We start from the raw sequence: 20,145 nt of genomic DNA, 5'->3' as shown, positions 1-20,145 counted from the left end.
ATAAAGAGGTACAGTTGCAACTTTAAAAAAAAATTAATTTTTTTTGAATTACTTATTTTTGTATGTAGGTAAATAATTGAATTCTCGTATTTGAATTCTGATATAAAAATAGATTTAAAAAAGAATTTTAATTGAAACTTTAGAAATTAATTAGAATTGTTAAAAGAAGGATCTTTGAAATTCTATTTACTGTAAAAGTATAAAAATATTTAAATATAAAAAATTAATTTCTTAGCTTCCTTAAAAATAACAGTTTTGAAAAATATTATTCAAAAATTCTAAAAAATAATTGATTTTTGCAAGACTTGCAGTTCAAATTTTCATAAAAAATTTTTCCAATGGTTTTACACACTGAAAGTATTTTAAAATTTTAAGCAAATAAAGAACAAATAAGTACCTATTTAAATATTTATTTTACAAAAATGATTGGAATTTGAAAGATTTAATTTGGAAATTCTGAAAAAATTAGGCTTTTGAAAAATAGTAATTAAAAGTTTTTTGAAGAAATACTTGAATATGAATATTCAAATACTTGAATATTTAATTTTAAAAAAATTGAAACAATGGAATAATTTTGTAAAATTTTATATTTTAAAGAATTTTATTTATTCATCTTCAAAAATGATCTATAAAAATATAATTGTATAATCTTCATTCGTAATTAAAAAAATGTATTTATTTATTTGTTTTTAATTAATTAATTTTTTTTCAAAAATACATTACTTTATGAATTTACAAAAATTATTTTATTTAAATAATTAATAAATCTTCGTGGGTGAATTCTGATAGGAATTGATTTAAAACAAATTTTCACTTGAAATTTTAGAAAAAAATTGAATATTTAAAGCGTTATAAGAGGAATTTTAGAAATTAATTAAATTTTTGAAAATTTTTAAATTAAATTCTCTGAAAATGTAAGGGAAGAAAAAGTATAAAAATATTTAAATTTTTATTTAAAAAAAATTATTAGTTACCTAATTTTTCTTTAAAAATTCTTAAAGTTTTGAATAATTTTAATCAAATATTCTAAAAAAAATAATTGAATTTTGGAAGAATTACAGTTGCAATTTTCAGAAATAATTAAATTTCAAAAGGTTTTTTATTGAAATTATATTTGAAATTTTAATTCATGTGGAAAAAAAAATAAAAATAAGTTTTTAAATTTTTGTTTAAGAAACAGTATTGAAGTTTTGAATAATTTAATTTATAAATTTGGAAAAAATTTGGAATATGCAAAATAAAATTGTAATACCTACAAATTTAGTGTTCGGAAGTTAAAGACATAGTTGTAATATATCTCTGAGGTAATCCTTTGTTGCGGTACTCTTAATGAGTTTTTAAGTACTTTACACTACTGGCTACTTGGGGTAGGCCGAAACGTGGGACAAGGGTCTTTTATATATTTAAAGATTGGAAATTTTTTCTGTGAATCTCTAATATATTGATATTTTATTTATTTCTTTAAGTTTATTTTATGTATTTATGATGTTATAAATTGTACGATATTTAAAAAGAAAATATTTTTTTAAAAAAGTTTTTGTAAAATGAAAATTTTTCTCACTTTTTAAAATATTTACTACCTTTTAAAATTTTCTTATAAAATAAAACATTTCATTTCTTTTAAAGTATTTCTTCGACACAAATAAAAAAACATAGAAAAATGCTCAGCATTCTTTAAACATATTTAAAGTGCCTAATATTTATACAAAAACTTAAACTTGAAATCAGAAACATTTTTCTAAAAAAGTTTTCCAAACAAAATTTAGTCCAAAAAAGACAATTACACTTTAGGCGAAGTTATGTCTAAAAATAATTTGTTTTTTTATAAATTTGCTTGAGATTATTGCGATTAAACTTTATCTTTATAAATCTGGCTTATTACGAATCCAATGTTAGTTTTGCAAAATTTTCAAAATTCAAAATGGCGGATCCAATATGACGGACGATTTTTTTAATTGATAGGATTTGCTTGAAACTTAAGGATTTTTTTTGGGTTGCTGAATACAAATCCGCTGTCAGTTTTTAAAAATAAATTTCAAGCAAATAAAATCAACTTTTTAAAAAATCGGTCGCCATATTGGATCCGTCATTTTGAAATTTAAAAAAATTGGAAAAACTGACATTGGATTCGTAATCAGCGACCCACAAAACCCCTAAGTAGTCTTTTTTAAAAGCTTAGGTCAACTTTTTTTAATTTCGTCCGCCATATTGTATCCGCCATTTTGAATTTTGGAAATTTTGAAAAACTGACATCATATTCGTAATTAGCGACCCTAAAAACACCCCATTAGTCATGTTTGCAAAATTATATTAATTGAAAACATACATCACATACATATATATATATATAATTGTGAAGCTAAAATGAAATGTCTAAAGATGTTTTCTTCTGGGACTTAAGAGCATTTCTCATTTGCATTTAATGGTATCGATGGAATTGATAAGCAGACAATTATACGCAATATTATTTTTAAGGACTTCTGGATGTTGTTATTTATCACGCTTCACTTCCGTGATCCGACTCGTGATTAACAAACTGACACGTATACAAGTCTAAGGTCGGTAAGTATTAACTGATGAATATTTTATGGTAAATAAAAATTTCACAACGCTAATTAAACTATACTCTTACCTATTGTCTAAAATAGTATAAGTTGCAGTTAATAATAAATATTTTCAATCATAATCAATAAGTATTGATCAATAAAATTTAATTTTTTAATTTCTATTCCAAGAAGCATGGTAACTTTAAAGTACTCGACAATTTGGAGAAATTTGCGAATTTTTTAATTCTATTAAATAAAAATTTTTATTGGATTTTTATTTTGTTCAGTAGTTTATAATCTCTTTATTACAACAATAACGAGATGTCCATTGGATTTGGTTAATTTTACTAATTTTTTTATTCTTATTGTAAGAGAACTGGAAAAGAATTGAATTTAAGAAATTAAAACATCTAAATTTATTTCCCATAGGAGAATAAAAGTTTATTTTTTAATTATGTTAATGAAAAATGTAAAAAGTACGATAGATAATAGATTAATTTCATTTTGGTAAAAGAAAATTTTCGCAATGTGATCTAATTAAGAAAAAATTGTTTATGATTCATGAAATTGAAGATGTATTCTTTTTATCAAAACTATTAAATTTTCTATTTTACAATTTATCTGAATAGAATTTTTTAAAATAGAAATTTTGATGTTTATCAAAATTTATTTTACTCATGAAATAAAAATTACATTGTAGAGCAAAAGAGAATTTTTTGGATTTCGAGAATTTAACTCCGTATCAATTTGGTGAAGAAAAAATTGTTTTTGGTCATTAAACGGTTTATAAAAATTTAATTTAGTTCTAATTAAAATTTTTAGAATCACTGAATCTGAATTTAACAATGAATAATTGGGGCGCATGATTATTCCCCAAATGTCATTTTTCCGAAATGTCATTTTACCGAACTGCACTTTTGCGAATACTCATTTTTGCGAAAAGACAATTTTGCGAAATATCACTTTTGCGAATTGTCATTTTTTTGAAAAATGACAAAAAAAGTCATTCATAAAATGACTAAAAAAAAAAAAAATAAAAAAATGAATTAATGTTTTAAATTTAAATTAATGTCTTTATAAAATGACTTTAGTGAATTTATAGATACCTACAATTTTCCACTGTATTTTTCGCAAAAATGACTTTTCGGAAATTTGACAATTCGTAAAAATGGCCATTCGCAAAAATGACAATTCGCAACAGTGACATTTCGCAAAATTGGCTTTTCGCAAAAATGTCTTTTCGTAAAAATGACAATTCGCAAAAATGAGTTTTCGAAAAATTGACAAATCGTAAAAATGGCGATTCGCAAAAATGACTTTTCGGAAAATTGACAATTCGTAAAAATGGCCATTCGCAAAAATGACAATTCGCAAAAATGACAATTCGCAACAGTGACATTTCGCAAAATTGGCTTTTCGCAAAAATGGCTATTCGCAAAAGTGCAGTTCGGAAAAATGACATTTGGGGAATAATCATGCGTCCCGAATAATTCACATTTTTTTGATCGCCATATTGAATCCATCATTTTGAATTTTTAAAACTAACATTTAATTTGGATTCTAAGATATTAAAAACCCCCAAGTAAGGCATCAATTTTAAATCTTCCGGCATATTGGGTCGACATTTTGGATTTTTAAATTAATGTTAGATTTAATTTTAGTAAGATAGTGGGTCAAGAATAGTCAAATACACTATTGCCTGAAAGACTCATTTAAAAAGCACGCTATTCTCCAGCAAAATGATGCCTCAAAAACCTCAAAAACCCCCGAGTAACGAGTTTCAAGTGAATTTTTACAAAACTCGTCCACCATATTCGATCCGACATTTTTAATTTCTGAAATCTGACATTAAATTCGTAATTAGCGATCCCAAAAACCTCCGAATAACGAGTTTTAAGTCAATCCGATGGATTTTGTTGTGTTGGCACAAAGAAAATCTTTTTTAAGTATTAAAAAATTGCCAAAGTTATAGTTCTATAAAAAGTTACAAAAAACGAATGATTATTTCTAGTTGGATCTAGGTGCAGGGATCACAGTTCGTCCCCTTTTTCCCCTATTCCCCTTTTTTCCTCTTTTCCCCTATTTTTTCCCCTTTAAAAAAAATAAAATCCCCTTAATTCAAATATTTTCTCCCCTATTCCCCTTTTTTCAGTAAATTTTTTTTTGAAAAGTAAAAATTATTATTTAATAATTTTTTTAAAAGATTTTACAGGGTTTTCAACGTTCAGGAAAATCAGGGACATTTTTATAAATTTAATAAGAAAGTTAAAATTTTTTGTGAATTTAAAAATTTTATAATCTAACAAGACTAAATTGGTTTTTATTACAATTTGTTACTCAAATTCGATATTAATTTATCCCTTACCCTAAAAGAAGTAATCTTGATTTAATGCGGAATCCTCTAAACTGAATGCATATTTTCTAGAGGTGTGCAAAAAGCCCGAAACGTCGGGTCGGGTCGGGCCGAATTTTTTTTGAGTCGGGTCTGGCCGAGCTCGAGCTTTCTCGATGTATCGGGCACCCAAAAATTTCGAGAACCCGAATGTAGTCGGGTATCCAAAAATTTCGGGTTACCATTAACTATAATTAAATTCTTAAAGAACTATGCGATCAAGTTTGGCATCCTATTTTTGTGTTCAATACAAAAATGAATAATCTTGATTTGATCTTGGCTGACGCATGCTTAAGCGATTTCGAGAACCGGAATGTAATCGGGTACCCGAAAACTTCGAGAACCCGAATGTAGTCGAGTATCCGAAAATTTTGAGAACCCGAATTCAGTCGGGTACCCGAAAGATTTCGGGTATGTAAACAAGCTCGACCCGGCCCGAGCTCGGCCCGCACCCGACCCGACCCGAAAAGTAAAAAGCCCGAAATTACCCGGTCGGGTTTCGGGCTTTTTGCACACCTCTAATATTTTCCTCTTATATATGGTATCAAAATTAATACTCTTCACTTTAGAGGATTTTTCTCTCGGATATTATTTGCAAATTGTAGTTATGAACTGATGAAGAAAAGTTAATTTTATGCACTAAATTTAATGTTTTTAATTAAATAATTATATTTAATAACTAAAAGTTAATTACTTACATTATTCAATATATTTATTCCTTCATTTATTTCCTTTAAATATTCAATGTTTTTGACAAATGTCAATAATAAAACAATGAATTAATTAATAATAAAAATAATATACATTCAAGTCGAATAGTTTTGTTTTGAGAGGAAAACATTAAGAGGATATTAGAAGAGGATTTTTCCTCTAAGTATGAGATTACTTTTTTCTTATATTTTATTAACTATATTGTAGTCGAAAAAGAAATAAGGAAAGTAAAAAGTCAGGGAATCTTTTTTTTGGCTATTTTTTTTAAATTATTTAAGAAAAAAGGAGCAAAAGAAGTCAGATTTAATCCAAAAAGCTGTAAATAGAAGAAAAAATAAAAGTTTAAAAAAATGAACCCTGATGTTGTAACAAAATAATTTTTATCGTGTTTTTCAAAATCCCCTTTTTTCTTTTGAAAAATCCCCTTTTTTACCTATTTTCTAGTGGAAATGCCACTGTGATCCCTGTAGGTGGAACACGCAAACTAATTGAGAGTTGTCAAAGAAGAACAATATTTGAAGCCATTCAGCAATTTATAAAAAAAAATCATATCAATGTATCAGAACCTAGATGTAAGCAATGGGATATGCAGAGTGGTTCGTAAGTTACCGTAATCATGGGAGTGTTTCAGTCAAATGATAAATTAAGTTACTGAGTAGCAAATCTTAGAAATTTGTTCGAAATACGCTCTACTTTAATTATATTAAAAATATAGAGTGGTACCCAGTCTACAGAGGCATATTCCAAAATGGATCTTGCTAGTGTAAAATATAACAGCTTAATTGCGACTATGCTACGAAAATCCGAGACACTTCTCATAACAGAACCCAGCATCCTGAGTGCTCGAGAAACTACCACTGTCCTGTAAAAAAAAAGTATTGGGAGGTACGGGATTCCGTATTGCGAGTGCCAACCTGCCAATGCGGTATTCGCGAAATACCGCATTGGGTGTCGTGGTGAATGCGGAAATCAAGGAGTCCCAATGCGGTGCAAGTTTTAAGCTTTAAAAAAACGAAAATACTTGACAGGAGTAAATAATGAAAGGCAGTGGAGAAAAATGCGAGTTAAAGGAATAAGAAAATACTAATAGTGAGTGTAAAATTTAAACTTTAAAAGAAAAAGTTTAGATGAACTGTAAAATATGGGCCCAATGCGGCATAGGCTGATTTCAATGCGCCACAGCAAAAGCAACTTTGACTGGTTTGAATGGCGTGAAATAGGTAAACAAACATTTTCTAACACATTTGTCTCCGTACACAGACACTTTTCACTAAATCTGCCAACGTACAATTGGTAAGCATCTTCTAAATTACAATAATCGAAAATATTGTTTAGATTCATGCAGAAACGTGGTTATCAAATAAAAAATTGGAAAGTAATGTAATTCAAATCATATGTCAGCTGGGCCACTGTGTTCGCTCGATTCGCTCTGCTTGCTTCTGCCCTCTACTGGCGACTTGCACTATGTACCGATTGTGTACCGCATTGAAAGCAGCCTACGCCGCATTGGACTCATATTTGACAGTTCAACTTACCTTTTTTTCTTAAAGTTTCATTTTTACACTCACTATTATTATTTTCTCATTCCTTTAACTCGCATATTTTTCCACTGACACTAATTATTTCCTCCTGTCACGTATTTTCGTTTTTTTAAAAGCTTAAAACTTGCACCGCATTGAGACCCCTTGATTTCCGTATTCACCACGACACCCAATGCGGTAATTCGCGAATACCGCATTGACAGGTTGGCACTCGCAATACGGAATCCCGTACCTCCCAATCCTTTTTTTTACAGGGTGAGATATGATCGTTAAAAGAAAGATTGTTGCATGAAAGAATACTTAGATCGCGAATACTCTTAACTCTAGCTAACTCAACCCGACCAGTGGTATAACAATAAACCAATGTTCTTCGTTTTGAAAAAGAAATAACCGATGATTTATTAGCGTTAATATGGTTTCCCTACACCACCCGCATCAAGTCGAGTCAGATCCGATTTTAATTTTGAGGAATCGCGACAAGGATTCGTAGGTACAATTACTTTGTAGCATTTAATATCGTTGGCAAACAAAATAAAAAGTGAAAATCGAAAAACTGATTGTAGGTCATTCATATACATGAGAAGAAACATGGGGCCCAGATTTCACCCTTGCGGTACACCGGATGTACCAGAAAACGTATCAGAAAATTCGTGGTTAATTTTAACAACTAAAGGTCTGTGAAGAAGATAATTTTTAAATAATATTAACAAATTTCTAGGAACACCCATGCTTCTCAGTTTACTTAAAAGAATATTATATTCTTATAGTCGATAATGATCGACTCTATCAAAGGCCTTCGAGAGATCATAGAACATAGAATTAGGTATAAATCTGTTTTGACGAGTTGAATTAATAACATTCCAAAAGTATTTAGAGTTTTTAAGAATTGAGTTTTCAGAGTTTAGAATATAGTTATTATAAAAAATCGTTGATAAAATTTTACAATTAGATCTTAACTTAGAGAACAATAAGTAATTAACATCATTTTCATCTCTCTGTATCTAGCATGTGCTGCCTTTTTATCTACTGCCAATTTTTTCAATTCAAATGTTGAACCATAGTGGAAAAGTCGAAGTATTAACTGGAGACTTTAATGACACGAATGTTAAAAACTTAACTGCCAACTTTCTGATAATCCATGTCAGGTATATTCTATTCATTTCTCGAATGAGTCTAGCAGAAGTAAAAACCAAAAAGTTAAAAAACATTACAAATGAAAATCAAAACAAAAAATTAGATTCACTACAAAATTTTATAAAAAATTTTCGGCAATCTCTACCCAAAAATTTCCGCAGATCTACCTATGGGGGTAGATTATAACTGTTCGGGGTTTATGTTGAGGGAGAAATTGGGTTGGGAGAAGTTAGTAGTTTGGAGAAAATGAGGAAGGAGAGAATGGAAGATGTTCCTTTAAAGTCTTCAATATTTAATGTAATGTTGATCCATTTCGTTATATTTGTTTCCTTTATTGATTCATATTTTATCATTCAGCCCTACTGGAACATCCGAGTCGTCATACTATTTTATTTTGAAAAACAATTTCAGATTTTAATCTCTACACTCCTTTTTGACTTATATGAATGCAGTAATCATCTCAACAATTAAACTAAAACGTACTAGAAATATTTTCCTTGAACTAATATTATTTTATTATTTTATAAGCAATTAAATTACTTCTTTAACCATATGAAGATTATAAAAAATTCTTCCATTTAAAAGAAACTAAGAATTTTTGTTAATGTAATGCAATTTAATGAGGCGCGAATTTCACTGAAAGTTGGAGACATCGCACTAAAGGTTAGATAATCTAACAGGAACGAAGCATTTGATGGTGAAAAAAGGTTAGTGTAATTTTTTCGTAAAACAACGTATAATCATATGAACGACACATGATATTTTAGAATCATTTGAAAAATGGCAAGTATTTCATGAGTGACTCCTAGAACTCCACTCTTCCAATTGTTAGAATTAAGAACAAAGCGGTGATTTCCGCCTTACACTTCCGAGAGATCATACAGGGTCGACAGCCCCATTGTACGATAATCCGATAATAATAGTCAATTATACCCGTTTCCGTAATTTTGGTAATTATCTTCATACTTATTCTTTAGTTATTGAATTAGATTTTCCTAAACTACTCCCATGCAACTTTAATTCATATTTCTTAAGCAATACATGATTTAGTTGAATATTTACATTAATATTTCACTTACTATATATACCTGCTTGATTTCGCTGAAAATAGTTTACGTGACATTTACGGTTACACAATAAATTGGCCCTAACTAAAAGTGTTAACAACGAAATTCGCGTGAGTATGTAAGATTCTTTAATGTGTTTTTATGAATTCTTCCACAACCAAAAGAGTTACGCAAATGTTTTTTTTAAAGCAGATACATCCTCCTTGAAGCATTATGGCGCTTCGGAATTTTTTTTTTTTTTTTGCTACTAATTGTTACAAATTTAGGTCTTTTGATCACAAAATAATTAGTTAATTGTTATTTATTTATTATATAACTACTTATAATTTCAATTAATTATTATTAATCTTTCTTCTTTGAATGAAATTATTTCTCTAAAATTGAAACAATATTTATACTAGAAATGAGATTTTTAAGTTATTTTTTGTTTTTTTGAACGCAGCTTAAAACTGTTTAAAAAGTGACATTTAATAAAAAATATAAAAAGGGGAAAATCCTCTCAATTAGAAAGGAAAACTTTAGTGCTGCAAAAGAAAGAAAATTGTCTAAAATTGATAACATTTTTTTCGGTGTGGATTTTTTATTATTAAATATTTAATAACATAATAAAATTTTTTTATAAAACTTTCAAGGGGAGGGAGCGGCGAAATATCACTCTGTCGATATTTAAGTTGTTAAGGTATGACAATTTTTCTTCTAGTATTTACCATCTAAGTTTATTGTTATTAAAATTTAAGAAAATTATTTTTCACCATTTTCGAAATTTTATTGTTTATGAAAGTTAAAATTTTTTAATAAGCCATACAATTGATTGTTCAGAGTCTTAAAAGGACCGTTTTAGACATTTGGCAATGAATATAAAAAAAAATGGAAAGAAGATGAATTATTAAAATAAACATTAGTAAAATTTAAGTTAATCAAAATTGACCTCGTTATAAGGAGTAGACAATTTTTTGATATTCTTTGAGTACCTAAAATCATAATACACCACGAAAAAAATTTAAAAAAGTAACTTTTAACTGCTTTGCAATCTAAAAATCACATTTAAGTGTCATTCCTTATGTGAGTTTGTCAACATTACATTTTCAAAAATATCTCGAGTTCTATAAAAATAAAGGGATGAATTTTTTTTAATTGTAGATCTGATTATAGTGGATAAAAAATTAGCAGTCTTTGAATTTTGTTTATTAGGTTTAATTATATTTTTTCGCGTTTTAAAATTTTTTAAAATTAGTTTTTTGCAAAAATTTTCAAAAAACTTCTGATACCGATATATGATTTTTCTTAATTTTGTAGAGCTTTTTGAGACGCATCTTTTAACTTATTATTGCACATCTTTCAGCCATGTTAGCCAGAGTTATAAACATTTCAAAAAATGAAATTTTGAAAAAAGTTACTTTTTATGGCTTTTTGGAATTAAATTATCATTTAAGTTTAAATACTTTTAATTCATTATGCAGATGCTTTAAAAACGCATAAAGTGAACTCTTTTTTTAAGTTTATAAGGCTTTTTTTTTTTTTTTATTTAGAAGTTATGAAAGTTTTTAAAAAATTAAATTTTGAAAAAACTTACTTTTTGTCGCTTTTTGGTATTAAATTAACATTTAAGTTTAAATACTTTTAATTAATTATACAGATGCTTCGAAAATGCATAAAATGATATATTTTTAAACTTTATATGTTGTGAAGTTTTTTAAAAAAAATTAAATTTTTAAGAAAGTTACTTTTTATGGCTTTTTGGTATTAAATTAACATTTAAGTTTACATACTTTTAATCTATTGTATAGATGCTTCAAAAATGCAAAAAATGAACTCTTTTCCAAGTTTATAAGGCCTAAAATTAAAAAATTATAAATATTTTTAAAAAATGAAATTTAAAAAAAGTTTCTTTTTATGGCTTTTTGGTATTAAATTAACATTTAAGTTTAAATACTTTTAATTTATTGCTCAGATGCTATAAAAGTGCATAAAATGACCTATTTGGGAACTTTATGTGGCCTAGAAATTAGAAGTTACGAACTTTTTAAAAAAATAAAATTTTGATAAAAGTTACTTTTTGTGGTTTTTCGGTATTAAATTAACATTACTGTTTAAATACTTTTAATAAATTATATAAATGCTTCACAAACCCATAAAATGTTCTATTTTCCATCTCTATAAGGTATAGAATATAGAAGTTATAAAGATTTTTTAAAAATGAAATTTTAAAAAAATTACTTTTTGTGGACTTTTGGTATTAAATTAACATTTAAGTTTAAATACTTTTAATTCATTGTATAGAAGCTTCAAAAAAGCATAAAATGTTCTATTTTGGAACATTATATGGCCTGCAATTTAAAGAATTTTTAAAGCCAAACGGATTTATTAATTTACTTACAGTTTCTATACTTCAATTAATTAATTTATTAATTGCATTCAAGAATGGAAACTATACTCTCAATAGAAGGATGCTCAGATTTAAATGAAAGCAACAAAGAGGAAGAATAATCCGCCCTTAACTTGTTAACCCATTAAAGCCCGAATTATTTCCACTGATTCAATTTTTATCACACTTACAATTAGTATTTAAGAATTTAAGTATTTTCGGGTGGTGATAACGAACCTGAAGTCCCATTTCAATAATTCAAAATGGCAGACATAATATGTCGGACAAAAAAAAATTAAAATCAATCTTATTGGGTTATGAAGTTTTTTTAAAAAAAGTTTTTGGAATCACTGAAAATGAATCTAAAGTAAAAATTTCAAAATTTACTTGAAACTTGTATCATGATTTTGAAGTCTAAAATTAAAAATTTTAAATAGCCGAATCCAAATTGACAGACGAAAATTTAAAAATTAATTATATTTTTGATATTATAATGTTATATTTTTAATTTTCTGCTTCCTATTCTTTTATTCGTGATATCTTATTTAAAAAAGGGTAGCAAAGTGCAGAAATTTTAAAGTAGATTCCATAAAAAGTCACTTGAAAAAAAACATTCTTTTGAACTTTTAATAAGTTATGTGTAAACCGAATAGTTTTTAACTTGTAAAGATTTTCTAATTTACAAAAAAAAATTTGCTTCTATTTTTTTGGAAAAATAGAATAAAGTTGAAAGTGTTGCGTAATAGTATCAAACTACAAGAAAAAATGGAAATCATTAAATGAATAAATTTTCATACACTTTGAAATATGACAAAAACACAAAAAATTGTTAAATATGCGCTGAAGTAATGAACCTGTCATAATTAATGATATATAAAGGATTTAATCGATACTTACCTAATCATAATCCCTTGTCTCATAGGAAATATAATAGAAAATTTTCTTGATATGCACTCACACGAAAACTTTTTTTTTTAAAAAAATTATTTTTCGCAAAAGTTTTTACATCGCAGTTTATTGACAATAAACTAAATCACTCCGGAGGGTCAATTCGTGATGAGTACGACTGTCAATCTGTTGATACAAATGCTACCTTATGAACCACACACGGAACTGTGAAATCGGAAACTAGCCCCACCAATAAGAAAGACTCATCCACTATTGACTTGAGGTAGTAAGTCTCTTGTAATTTAACTGTTGAGAATTTATTTATATTTATCAGATTAAGAGCAGAAATAATGTTCGTATAAAAAAACTTGAAAATTATTACATGATATTAAAACATTTAACGAGAACATTTTTTTAGGTGTTAATACATAAATGGCTTCAATACAGTTTCTGTTAAATAACATTTGGGAGAAATTAAAATTCGGGTAAGAAAAGAATTCTTCTTCTTTTTATCTAGATATATTTAAAATTCGCTTAAATTATAAATCTTTTAATAAAAATTGTATTAAAAAAGTGATGATATATTTTATGTTTTGGAAGGGTACCTTTACGGTAATGAGATAGCAGATTAATGGTAACAATTTTATAAGTACTTATATTTTTTACTTTTTTAAGTCAAAACTAATACGATACATGTCAGAACTTAAGAGGTACTACAATAGTACACATACTAAAAACTACACATAATAACAGAAAATAAAATATTACTTTATGTAATTTAAAAATAATTATATAAGATTTTCACATTAATAACTAAAGTTCATTTTTTATAATATTATTTATTAATCTTGTTACTTTGGTGTCTTCTCGAAGTTGTGCTCCTTTTCGTTGACGACCTCTTTTGTGTCCTTTAAGAGGATTTACATCCAGCAGCATACTGCAAAATAAAAAATAGATAATTTATTATTAACACTTTTATAATAGAATTTTTTGACGTATATTAAAATTAGTTCTATTACTTTGCACATAAATTAAAAAATAATAATAACATTTCTAAAAAATTATTACTTTATTTTATTTACTGACAAAACAAACAAAATAGTTATTATCGTATCAAGGGCGCAAAACAGGTGATTGCGACGATGGCGGGATGAAGGGACCGAGGGGACATTTTTGCGCCCGAGGCGAAGCCGAGGGTGCGAAAGTGTCCCCGAGGTCCCGAATTCTCGCCAAAGTCGTAATCACCTTTGCGCCCATGTTGCGAACATAATTTTTTGTCCTAACTGCATGAAAAGTATGGCATTGAGGGCACGAGCGAAGCGGGCGTAAAAGTACTTTTGCGCCCGCTCGGGCTAGATGAAGCGGGCGCAAAAGTACTTTTGCGCCCGCTTGTGTGACGTCAGCGGGCGTAAATGAACTTTTGCGCCCGCTACCCCGACCCCGGGCGAGAATCAGTTACTTTGCGCCCACCTTAAGTGCTTGAAATGACATACTTTTCGTGTAGGTAGGACAAAAATTCCATTTTTTTATTAAAAACATCAGGGACCGCTTCGGAAGCGAAACTAAATAGAAAATTACTTTCGTTTCAGTGTTTGAGTTGACACGAAACTAAATTAACAAAGTGACTTTAGTTTCAAGTCGACACGAAACTAAATTAATAAACTGAGTTTAGTTTCGTGTCGACTCAAAACAAAAGATTGAAAAACATAATTATTTAGTGTCAATCACAGGAAAATTGTTTCCCCTGACTTACGTAACTAGGGCAACGTAAGTAATTAATGTAAGCTACGTAACCAGAGTAAATTACGTAACTACAGTAACTTTCGTAACCAGAGTAAATTACGTAACTAGAATAACTTACGTAAATGATTAAACTTACGTAAGTAGAATAACTTGCACAATTAATAACATTTACTTAAGTTACGTAACTAGAATAACTTACGCAATTAAAAAACTTACGTAAGTTACGTACGTACAATAACTTACATAAATAATCAAATTTACTTAAATTACGTAAATAATCACATTTACGTAAATTACGTAAATTACGTAAGTTTATTTAATTGTGTAATTTATTCTAGTTACGTAACTTACGTAAGTTTGATCATTTACGTAAGTTACTGTAGTTACGTAATTTACTCTGGTTACGTAACTTACATTAATTACTTACGTTGCTCTAGTTACGTAAGTCAGGGGAAATAATTTTTCTGCGATTGACACTAAATAATTATGTTTTTCAATCTTTTGTTTCGTGTCGACACGAAACTAAATTCATTTTGTTAATTTAGTTTCGTGTCAACACGAAACTAAACTCAGTTTGTTAATTTAGTTTCGTGTCGACTTGAAACTAAAGTCACTTTGTTAATTTAGTTTCGTGTCAACTCAAACACTAAAACGAAATTAAACTTTCGAGACGGTCCCTGAAAAAAATACTTTAAAACTTATTTCTGATTTTTCATCAAAAACAAAAAAATATTTATATTATTAAAAATTTAATTTATTTCTTTCTAATTTTAAATTATTTATTAAATATAAAAAATAAGATTTACTTTCAAATTTAAAGAATTTACTTGCAAAGTTAGGGAAAAATTGTAAAAAGATTTAAATGTCCTACTGCAATAAATGTTTATTATCAAACTTTCCTAGAAATGTAGTTTGAAACTTTACTAAACACATTTAAATTACATTTTTTTAGCGTGGAAATTTCATGCTAAAAATTTATTGAAGTAGGACATTTAAATCTTTACACAATTAAAACTAAACTTTGCGAGTCAGTTCATTAATATAAATAAAATAAATAAACATTAACAATAAACTAAATAAACGTAATCGACCGCAAAGCAGTCGACGGAGGGCCTAGTTTTAGTAACATGATAAAATATGAAATTTACCGTTGAATGAATTCCAAAGAAGATGATTTTTCTGGATCGTAATTATACCCATATACATAATGGGTTAATAAGAAAATCAATATTCCTCTTAAAATTCCATCGACCTCTAAAACAGTTTGCTTTTCAATTACAATCTTGCACTTGCAAGACTCGTCGTATTCTGACATTCCTGTTACGAACAACATCGGTCTTGAAGAATCGTCTTCGAAAACTTCATTTGTAGAGTTAAGGTCCTGAAAAAAATAAATTTCATTAATATCGGTCAATTTTTATGTCTTAGTTTCTATTTTTGTATATTTAAATTAAACTTACGACAAGAGTTAAGAGCTTTTTTTCTCCAAAGTGATAGGAAAGCATAAGAAAAATAGCAATCGTTTTAGGTAACTTGCTATTTAAATTTTTACAAGCTTCGCTTGCTTTCTTTATTTCTTCTTCTATATCTTTGGATTTTTTTGGACGATTATTTATATTTTTAAATTTTCGACTGTAGTAATAAAAATAATCATATATTATGGTTCCCTTTTTCTCAATATTTCCGTTCCAAATATTAAGAACATTTTTTCCAAGAAGAACAGAAGAATGTTCAAGAAAATAAGACAGTGTCATTAAGTGTGGCCAATGTAATAAAAGAATTTCAGACAGCTGTGAATCCTGATTGCTTCTTTTATTGATGATTATACGTTGATATGAGTATGTTTTATTTAATAAATCTTTCCTTTGTTCTTCACTTAGGTGTCCTTCTCTAAAGTCTTTTAATAAAACTTCTTTTTTTTCCATCTGACTTTCTTCTGATTCTCCATATGGCAAAGAAGGTTGATACGCAACGCATCCATATTCATTTTGTTCTAATTTGAACCTTTTTGATGATTCAGATTTAATTTTACTATTTTCCAATCGAACATCTTCAGCTTCTTCACTTTCCTGATGTGAAATTCTTTTTCTTTTTTTTATATCTTTATCTGCCATAATATACCGCACCCGATCATAAATTCTCATTTTCAGAATATTAATTCCATCAGAATATGTGCAACTGTTGTCAGTGGACTTGTCATCCCAGGTTTTACAGGCAAAGGCCTTGGGGAATTTATTCACGGTCTGTCTAGCTACATGTTCGGCAGTTTTTAATGCAGTATCTTTGAGGCTATTTTTCATGTAATCTGCCAGATTTCTAACAAACTGATTGTCCAAGGCCGGACTATTTTTAGAAGAGTCTTCAAATCCTTCAGGAACCAATTTTTCCCAAATAATTGGCATAGACACTGACCCCAAAGGAACAATGGTACTGACTTTCGAACTTACAGATGAAGTTAAAATGCTGCTGGTTTGGTTTTCTGCAAATTTATACAATGGTATTAAAAAACATTCTATTGAAAACTTGATGCTTCCTAGTTTAAACACATCTTATCAAAAAGTTTACAGTTGTGAAAACATTTTATTAAGAAATAAAATAGTATCAAATGTTCACAATGTTTTCATGCTAGTTGAATTTATTATTTTTCTTTACCTGTACAAGGTGAATTCCCAATCGCAGGTCTTTTGGCTACAGGTTCCCAATCCATATCCTCTGGTAAGATCATTAATTGTAAAGCAGCATTTGTGTAAGCCTCTTTTAGCATGATAAGCATGTCATAATCATCAATATCAGTTCCATCATCCTCAAGAACAATCTGTAAAATATACAAAGTAATATTCAGAATGTACAACATATTCTTTCTACAATTGTGCTTATGAGTAATTTAAAACTTTAATAATCTATATATTTACCTTATATGTAACATCTGAAGGAAGTTTTAATTTTTGACAGGCATTTGACATTAATTCTTCAAGACTGGATCCAACAGCTAAGTTCCTTTTCTTGCCTCCAAAATTTGTTACTTTAAATAGTGGCATTGTCAGACTGCAACAATATATTTTTGTCAATGTAGTTATACATAAAACAATTTTTGAATAAAATGTTTTTAGATTTTAACTCTGGCCTTAACTCTTAGTATGAGAAAACTTACTTTAAAGTATTCTTGTCAACATCAATAATTTTAACAAACTATTTCAGGAAATACTTATAAGCAGACATAAACATTTTAAAGTGATCATTTGTAGTATTTTAAAAATTTAATTTTAATAGCTAATGTTTTAAATTTATTTAGTTGAAGTAACTTATTACAAAGGATAAAATTATAATTATATATATTAAAAAAAAGACGCATTATAAGATTTTACAGTTCTTATGAAGAATTCAATTATTTTCAAAAATAACAAAATTTTTCACAGAAGGGTTGCCAGAAAATTTTTATTTTGTTTTTCCCTGATTTCCAGACAAAATTTTCAAAGATTTTAATTTTAACCCTTTTCAAAATCTAATGATGTATTTCTAAAAATTCACGCTATAATCTTTTTAATTTTTCAATTATAATTTAAACTTTTAAGTGAAATTCATTTTTTAATCAATTTTTATTAGAAAATTTCCCGAGAATTCAATTATTTAAATACCAAAATCAATAACTTATTCATTAATTGCATATTTTTTAAAATTGAATTTTTATGAAGATTTATCAAAATTTTTAGTAATAATTGAATTCTTTCGGCGAATTTAAAAAAAAATTGAAAGAATAAATGCAATTTTCTATCATTTTATAAAAATAATTGAAATTCTTCGATAACTCTTGTTATTTATGAAAATAATTGAATTCTTGCTTAGAATTTTATTCACATTTTTTTAAATAATTGAATTTTTCAGAATTTTTAAAACTTTTTAAAAATAATTAAATTTTATCTAGAAATTTCATTAAAAAATTGAAAATAATTGAAATCTGACAAAGAATTAAAAAAAATTTTTTTTTAAATACCCAGGTGCGAATTTTGGTCGGCCGCCAGAGTTGGCAGGTCGGGCACAGGTCGGCAGCCAAAGTCGGGCCGACTTAGGCTACTGTATCCACCCAAGGTTGGGCCGACTATGGGTGCCAAAGTTTACAAAACCCTAATTTCTGTTGGTCGGGCCGATGGTCGGCAAAACTATGGCAGCCAGAGCACAGTGGGGCCAAACTGCAATTTACTGTTCATAATAGTCTAGAGCCTTCATTTTATTATGCCTTATTATTTTATTGCAAAGTTTAACAAAAGCATCTATTTTTAAGAAAAAGTTATCTCCAGCCTCTATAATCGAATGGCACATGCTAAAAACATTTTAGAAACACACCTAGAGTACTCTGTAAATTGTAAAAAATTTGTGCTGGTAAATATTCGAATGTTATAAACAATTTATATTAACAAATAATTAAGTTCACAACAAATTGTTAATGTGGACAAACGCTTTGATAGATTTTGATGAAATTGTATACTTAAGGGTTTTTGGGGTCGCTGATTACGAATCCAATGTTGGTTTTTCAAAATTCAAAATGGCGGATCTAATATGGCGGACGCTTTTTTTTTAATCGATTCAATTTGTCTAAAAATCGTTACTCGGGGGTTTTTGGGGTCGCTGATTACGAATCTGTAATTAGTTTCTCAACATTTTTAATGAACGATATAATGTGTAAGGCGCTTTTCTAAAAAATTGATTAGATGTGCTTGAAACTTGTTACTCGGAGAGATTTCTTGTGTTTTTTAAGTATAATTAATATTTTTAGTATATCAAAATCTTTTACATTATTAATTCACAAATGTAATAAGCTCTTATAATAGAAAACGAATCGTTCTTACTTATAGGTGAAAAAGCTTTAAGCCATCTCGCGGCAAAGATGAAAAGCTCATACTTTTACCGCGAAATTGTAATCACTATAAGACTACCAATCTGTGCTAAAAATCCTTACACTATGCAGAATTATTTTAAAAAATGTAAATTATACGATGATGTTAAAAAATTGTTTAAAGCAATAATATTTTTTTAATTGGTTAAAAAATTTATTGTATATTGATGAATTTAAACATATAATACTTTTAAGTGTACAAATTAATTACAATTTGTAAAAAATTATTACTTTTTTGAATTATTCAGTATCAAAATAAGTATAAATGAATAAAATTGTCAAAACAAGACTATAAAAATCTTCAGTAAATTTTGTAACCTTTATTTAAGAACGTATATAAAATCAATGTAAACATTAACGTATAAAACAATTTAAATTTGATTTTTATCATATTATCAACGCCATTTTGTATTCTTAAAAATCTGACGTCATATTTGTAATTAGCGACCCGAGGTCGCTAATTACGAATATGAGGTTAGATTTTTAAAAATTTGAAATAACGGATCCAATATGGCGATCGTATTTTTTAAATTTATCGGATTCGCTTCAAATCGCTCTTAAAAAAACGAAAAAAATAAGGATTTTTTTAAAAAAACATAATAAATAAATGAATACCTATAAGTTAAGTCTTTCTTTTTGTATAAAAGCAAAGATTTTCCAAAATAAAGACATGATTTCTGAACACTCCCTATTCCTAGAATGTAATTTGCACAAGGCATATATCGTCTTTTGTTTTGATATTTTACATTAATCAACTTTTCTATAATAAAATCGTCTTATTATCGTATATTCGTCTTATTAAAATTTTGGACACTCCTACATTTATAATATTCATTAGATTTAATTTACTCAAATTGATTCGAGAAA

At 27.7% G+C, this 20,145-nt stretch overlaps 1 protein-coding gene across 1 annotated transcript in view; it reads right to left on the bottom strand.

Annotated features, from left to right (window-relative positions):
• Positions 1-12,824, bottom strand: part of LOC122505147 (synaptic vesicle glycoprotein 2B) — a 68,643-nt gene extending 55,819 nt beyond the window's left edge. The window contains exon 1 of the mRNA XM_043616621.1: positions 12,654-12,824. The gene's annotated coding sequence lies outside the window, so the exon portion shown is untranslated. The remainder of the gene's footprint in view (positions 1-12,653) is intronic.
• Positions 12,825-20,145: the final 7,321 nt, after the last annotated feature.

Source organism: Leptopilina heterotoma, unplaced genomic scaffold, assembly GCF_015476425.1.
Source record: "Leptopilina heterotoma isolate Lh14 unplaced genomic scaffold, ASM1547642v1 Lhet_343, whole genome shotgun sequence".
NCBI classification, from domain to species: Eukaryota; Metazoa; Arthropoda; class Insecta; order Hymenoptera; family Figitidae; genus Leptopilina; species Leptopilina heterotoma.
This window is presented reverse-complemented; position numbering and strand designations above follow the sequence as displayed.